The sequence below is a fragment of the Physeter macrocephalus genome, chromosome 11 (genome assembly GCF_002837175.3).
Source record: "Physeter macrocephalus isolate SW-GA chromosome 11, ASM283717v5, whole genome shotgun sequence".
NCBI classification, from domain to species: Eukaryota; Metazoa; Chordata; class Mammalia; order Artiodactyla; family Physeteridae; genus Physeter; species Physeter macrocephalus.
In genome coordinates this window covers 117,356,646-117,363,657 of record NC_041224.1, presented here as the reverse complement: position 1 = coordinate 117,363,657, position 7,012 = coordinate 117,356,646, and the positions used below count along the sequence as shown (strand labels likewise).

The 7,012-nt window shown below is 40.5% G+C and overlaps 1 long non-coding RNA gene across 1 annotated transcript in view; it reads left to right on the top strand.

Annotated features, from left to right (window-relative positions):
* The first annotated feature begins 548 nt into the window (after positions 1–548).
* LOC114487186 (uncharacterized) overlaps positions 549–7,012 on the top strand; it is a 35,276-nt gene continuing 28,812 nt past the window's right edge. Inside the window, exons 1-2 of the long non-coding RNA XR_003682007.1 lie at positions 549–599; positions 3,798–3,855. This is a non-coding gene — a long non-coding RNA (uncharacterized lncRNA). The remainder of the gene's footprint in view (positions 600–3,797; positions 3,856–7,012) is intronic.

The window sequence follows — 7,012 nt, the reverse complement described above, 5'->3', positions numbered from 1 at the left end:
AGGAAATCTCCATGTTGAAGAGCAGATGGGCACTAGAAAAAATTTTTCATCCAATGTGACGGAGACTCCAAACAAGCCGTGTATAAAGACCAGGGAGGTAGTGATGGAGGTGACATTTGAGTCAGGTCTTAGACAATGTGCTGGACACTGATTTTTCCATTAATGGAATTACTTTTTCTGCTTAATAGCAACCAGCCTGCTAGAAGGGGAAGTATAAACCAATAATTTATTTTGGATTAACTCAGCAGACTAGCTGACCAAACCTATTAGCTAAAGGCTAGACTGATGTCCAGCAATTCAGTGAATATTCAGGCTTTAATTCAGCTGCTGGAGGATGAGACCATCTGGAAAGTGGACTCTCTAGAACTTACTCTCAAGTTTCCTATTGTAAAGATGTTCTAGGGATAGTTTTGATTTTGGAAACTCGTGGAGTTAGCTTTGCTTTGTGTTTAATGATGCCTAGTTTCCCAATTTCATGGCAGACAGAAAATAAATGACATGTTTAAATTGCTGTACAGGTGAAAAGAAAGATCACTACTGAAGAACGAGTTTTGATGTAAATTTCAGAAGACATTTTACAAAGTGCATGAACATATCAGGTAAGCTGGCTGCTGGAATTTGCTGTTCTTTAGAGAGCTGACACTGGAAGGTGGGTAGCAGACCTAGTGCTGGGCAGAATTTTGTGGAGTTGATTTTCAAGTTCCTTTTACAAGGAAAAACCATGGGTGTCAACCATGTGACATGATATCCATCACTTCCCTGGCTGTACAAATAGTTCTCTAATTTGATGTTAATAGAAGATCTTTCACTTTAGCAAATACTCTTTTTCTTTAGATTTAGCACTTCAGATCTCCTCCCACCCCCCAACAATTCAATTTAATTATGATTTTTGGCTGTCTGTGTTTATTATATTTAGACCCGATAGTAGCTTTGTCTTCTGTTCTGTCATGGGGTTGAGATAGAATCCATCCAGCTGTTTTTCCAGACCCCAAACTTAAATGGTACCCTTCACCACCAAAACCATGGGACTGGCTTAACATTTGAAAGCAGCACTTATACGTCAGTTTCCGATTTGAAACTTAGGATCTACTATTTCCAGACTTGAGAGTTTTGCTTCTCACTATTTGTTATCATACACTTCCTCTTGGCATTGCAGTGGGTACGTGTGACTCTTACCAAACCTCAAACTCCTTAAGAAAAAGGAATGGGTTTCATTTGTCTTTATATTCCATAACTTATTACATAAAGGCGGTTCTTAATAAATAATTTGTTAAACATATATTATACATTTATCCTAAAAGTTCATAAATTGGACCATCAGATGCAGGTTTCCCTGGGCAAGAGGTGAAAAAGAGAAAGTACCATGTATACAAGTGTCAGAACTTGACTTCTCTTAATAACTTTTTTTAAAAGGGCAGATAAAGGAATCTCCTTTTAAATAAATGTGAATTCCTCCCCAGCGTGATCCAAGGATCCTGATTTACTTTGTGCTCAAATGAGACACTTTGCTTTAAGATCTTGTATGTGTGGATCATATATTGTCTCAAGAAAGATGCCATCTGAACTGTGAAGTGAAAGGCCTTCCCTCTGTGGAAGGGCTGAGGCAGAGCTGCTTCAGTATTTCTCATCTGAAGTCCCAGTTACACACTAGCTACCATTTCCTGAACATCTGCCCTGTGCCAGGCATTCAAGCATATGATCTCATTTAATCCTCACAAGGATTCCGAGGCTTATAGGGGTTAAATGGCTTCCCCAAAGCCCCACAGGTAAACATGTTGGAAGCCAAACCTATGAGCAAGCCTCCCCCAAGTTGGCGTCCTCCCAGCACTCCCTGTCTTGGTGAGTGAAAATTTTAGCATCCACTTCCTCCAGCGAGAAATCCTTCTTCTATATCCAACTTCTGAGTCCGGCAGAGGTAATATCCACCCATCTGTAGACTCCCTGCCCGGCTTCCGTTCCAGCCCAGCTGCCATCTGCCCTCCGTGGACAGCACAGTAGCCTCTGCAGTAGTCTCCCTTGCCCTCCTCAAATCTAGTCCCAATACCAAGCTTAAGTGGTCTTCTCAAAAGTCACATATGACCACATGATTCTCCTGATTAAAAATCCTCCAGTGATTCTTCTGTTCACTCTTAGAGACCAGAGTCCTTAGCCAGGCTCACCGTGCCCTCCTGGCCTGGCCCGTGTGACCACCCAGTCTCTCATTTTCTGGGCCTCCACCCAACCAGCTGGTCCCTCAGCCTGGAATGTTCTTCCTGTCCCTTTCAGAGTCTAGGTTGATGCCCACTCAGCTGACGGAGCTCAGCTCAACAGTGTCTTCCTCAAGGGACTTCTATGTACTTTTTTGGCATCGTGTGCTTCTCCTTCATAGTGTTTATTTTTACATTTACTTGCTTATTATTGGATTACTGTCTGGCTCTCTCATGAGTCTGTAAGCTGTGTGAGGGCAGGGACCACATCTGTTTTCATTCACCAGATCTTAGTCCAGAACCTGAAGGGAGCAAACAGTTGATGAGTATTTGTTGCATAAACAAATACTTGTTACATAAATGCACTAACCACTGGCAAGTGACAGAAGGGAGATTTGAACTTAAAAGTTCAATGTCCCCCGGGACTTCCCTGGCGGTCCAGTGGTTAAGACTCCATGCTTCCACTACAGGGGACACTGGTTCGATCCCTGGTTGGGAAACTAAGTTCCCGCATGCTGCCTGGCACGGCCAAAAAGAAAAAAAGAAAAAAAAAGTTCAGTGTCTCCTGTCTTTAGGGTGTGGCCAGAGCCCCAAACGGTGATGACTGAATGACCTCAGGTGTGGGGACAGAGGAAGGTCAAGGCTGGGAGTCCGGCTCACTCCTCCCTCTGGAACAGGAAGGGGCTGTCAATTGAGCTTGTGGTTATTGAAGATTCCCTGAGCTCCAGCCCCATTCCAGGTACTATACGTACATTCTCGAAATTAATCTCTCTCAACAAGCCTTCAGGAGGTTAAGTAACTTGCCAAGTCACCCAGAAGTCAAGTATGGAGTCTAGGTTCAAGCCTAGGCCATTTGGCTATCGACCCATGTTTGTAACCCCTTTGCTATCTGTCCTTGCCTTACCTTGTTCCATGTTTTCCGCCTCACTGTGAGTCCCTCTCTGATCTTGGTTTCTGTTCTTTTTCTTGTAAATCTGCACTTATTTCTTCTTTAACTTATCATCCATATCTCTTCTCTTCCCCCACTTCTTTTCTCCCTTCCCCCGTCTTCTCTTCCTCTCTCCCTCCTAATTCCATTAGATATGAGAACCACGGCGTTATTTACCTGAAATTTATATTTCAGGAAGCTTTCTTCCAGCAGCCAGATGCTTCTTGCACACTTTGCAACTTGGTAGAACACAATGCAGTTGAGAATTATAAATGTGTAAGCCTGTGTCCTCTTACTTTTATGATTGGTTAAGGCTCAGTTTTAAAATCACCTCTGATTTTGAGCTTTGAATCTGAACTACTAAAGGTAGTAAAAGCGATATAAAGAAAGGGAAATAAACTTCAAAACTGGCCTTTTTTTTTTTCCTGTGAGAAGTTCACTATAAATTGTGGAGATGCTTCTCAAATAAAATTAGATTCCGCCGCTGCCTGCTGCTTCCCTCCGCATTTCATCTCTTTTCTCTAAATCGCTGCAGCCTCTCTTGGGACACTAGGTAATCTGAAGAAAAAATAGGGTGTTCTGGCACCACGGGTTCTACGGAGAGCTAAGGCACATTGATTTACATTTCTGGGTCAGTGTGATTTCACTTTCATTTAACCCTTGTACTGACCCTTGTTTTTCAGCACTTTGGCTCTTTCTGTGGTCCATCCGGGAGCATGCAATGTCCTTGACCCACAGATGGTAAGTGTCCCCTGGCAACCAAAAGCTTGCAAACTGCCCCAAACTCCCCTCTTCAATGTTCCCAGCATCACTTAGGTCCTTTCAGTGAGGAATTGACCAATATCTTAGGTGTCTGTGAATGCAGATTTTATTTACATTTGCGAAGGTAGTTTTGTGTGTTAATGGAAGATGAAATAAACATTAGAAATCACATTATTCACATGTGTCCACGGCTGCCCGAGTTTTGCATCTCTTGCGTGGTTGTTAATCCTTGATGTAATGAGACGAATAATGGAGGACGATGGATGTTGTATTCTGTCTCTCTTGGTACAAGTCATGCTGGGGATTCCATGAAGACCCACAGCGTGTCGGAAAGAGCGACGTGACATATATCTAGGGTTTCAGAATAAGGCTGTTTCTGCTGTCTTATTCACAGTGTAATTTCTCGTAAGAGGGAGCAAAGACCCCAACAAGATTTAATTACTCGCACTGTGACGGGAACAGGTTATTAGTTGTCCATCTGTAGTGAGGTCCACTTGGCCAGAAGACCCTGTGTGAAGGTAAAGATGCACTAAGATACAATGTGCTGTACAAATGTGGGACAGGAACTCAATGTCGAAATAATTGAGATGGAATATTAATGAAATATTTGCCTGCCAAAGCTTTAACTCAGTTGGTAAGAATAATTTTATGGCTTTTTTCTTAATTATAGAAGTAAAATCATAATTGTATGATATGTGAATTATATCTCAGACAACTGTTTTAAAAAAGTAGTAACAAGAACATTATAGAAGAGACAGGTAAACAATGAGAATAAAATAAAAATACCAATAATTCCAGTTCCCAGAGATAACCACAGATAGCATGATATGTTTTCTATTATTTTTGGTATGTGAAGACAAAACTGTGAAATAGTGTAATAAGTAGTGTTGAAATCTTTTAGTGCGTTATGAACATTAAATATTCTTCTCCCTCTGCACAGTGTTCTGTCATTTGACTGTTTTATAAAATTTGAAGCAGTTCTCTATTGTCGGACATCTGGGCTGAATCCAAGTTTTTGACAGTGTGTGTAGCTCCGTAATGAACATCCTTGTAGCTATATCTTTGGGCACACCTATGATGATTTCTTAGATACATTTCTAGATATCTAGTTGCTCTAAGAAAACGTACTCTTTTAAGGCTTTAAAACCCACACGGACACATATGTTCCTTCAGAAAAGTTGAATCAATTTATACTAGCAGTGTATGCCATTGTATTTATTTTTATATACATTCCCCAACATTAGATATTATTTAAATGTTTTTTCCTGTTTGACAAGTGAAAAATGGTATCTTATACTTGTAATTTTGACTCCTTAGGTTCTTAATGAAGTTAAACATTCTTTTGTATAACTATTGGTCATTTAAAAATCACTTATTTATGATTTTAAAATCATTTTTCATATGTTGTTTATCTTTTTGTTATTTTGTAAGATTTTTCAAACAATCTAATGAGGCTATTAATTCTTTGTCATCCTTTGATTTAAGTTAAAACAAACAAACAAACAAACTCTACTGAAATGAAAGTGGTGCAGATTTTTCCTTAGAAAAAGAGCAGTTTAGCTGAAATCGATTGTAGAGACACAGCCTACTCCCGACTACATTCACTGGGTATGTGGATGGGTTTGTTAACTTAGTGTATATACCTCAGTTGTTTTCTGGCGAATACTCCCAAATCAAGAGCCAGAAAGCATCATCTTTACAAATAACTGTGGTTTCATTTTGAGATACATAAATTATTATTTGAAGTGAAATAAAGAAAAATTATAAACAATTTTGAGCATTAGCCAGTCTTATATTTATATCATCCATTTCCAAAGAATTTTAATTCAAAATATTTTTAAAGGTCAATTTATGTTTTCTTTTAATTCAGCTGCTTCATGGGTGGGGTAGTTTTTTTCTCTATTTTAGGAGTAATCTAAGTGGGGACAAACATGGGTCAGAACTTCAAGATAGACAAGAGGAACTTCTAAGATTGGCTGATGTCTTGGACTGGATTCTTAAAGAGAATTTAAGATGTTTGATGGTATTGTGTTCCTCTCTCTCTCCCTAATTGTCTGCATGACCTTAAATAACCCTCGTCTTTGCCTCTACCTGCCTGAGGCAAGGGGGTGGGCAGGGATGATCTAGCCACCAATGAGATGGCTTAAGCATGCAGTATTTTCCAAAATTAAGATGCTTAATCATTTCAAAGTATCATTTTTTTCCTGCTACGTAAAAATGTAAATACGCTAGGTGTGCGCGCACTCACTCACGTCTGTTAGTTTGCACACACATTTTGTTGCCTGATCACTCATCGTTGAAAAATATTTTCTCCATTTTGCCTTTCAGAATTGTCAAATGTGTACATAATTTTTCAAGTTTCTAATAAGATTGCTATTTTTTAGTGATTGGCGGTCACTCCTCTTATTAACTACTGGAGATAGTGATGGTTACATCTTAACCCAAAGAGGTGTGTAAGGATAATTAAAGGGGTCTGTTAAGTCGCCCCTCATCTAGAAAAGGACTGCTGTCTTTAAACAGCAGCATCATCACTCTTTTCCAGATTGTGGGGTGGGAGTGAGGATAATACTTTAAGTGATGAAGTTGGCATTTCCCATCTGTTGTACTTCAAACACAGGCCTCTTTCTCTCTACCAATCACAAATATAAAACTCAGCCGATGGTTTGACCATCTGGATTTCCCGTCATACCTGTTTTCACACCTGGAGATTCAGTGCAGGTCTTTGATTGATGCTTTTCAAAATTGTCTCATAAAATCAAAGGACAGACAAACAATATTTTTCTAGAATTGTGAACCAACATTCATAACTTTTGTTACTGCTCTTAGAATTGTTAATAATCTTAGCCTCAGGTGATTTCAAAAATGCTTCTTTTTTGTTTTAAAGCAAACCATCACATTCTCACTAGCTGCTCGTGTTTACCAGTGTCATAGCTTAAGATTAAAGCAGTGGGGCTTCCCTGGTGGCGCAGTGGTTGCGCGTCCGCCTGCCGATGCAGGGGAACCGGGTTCGCGCCCCGGTCTGGGAGGATCCCACATGTCGCGGAGCGGCTGGGCCCGTGAGCCATGGCCGCTGAGCCTGCGCGTCCGGAGCCTGTGCTCCGCAACGGGAGAGGCCACAGCAGAGGGAGGCCCGCGT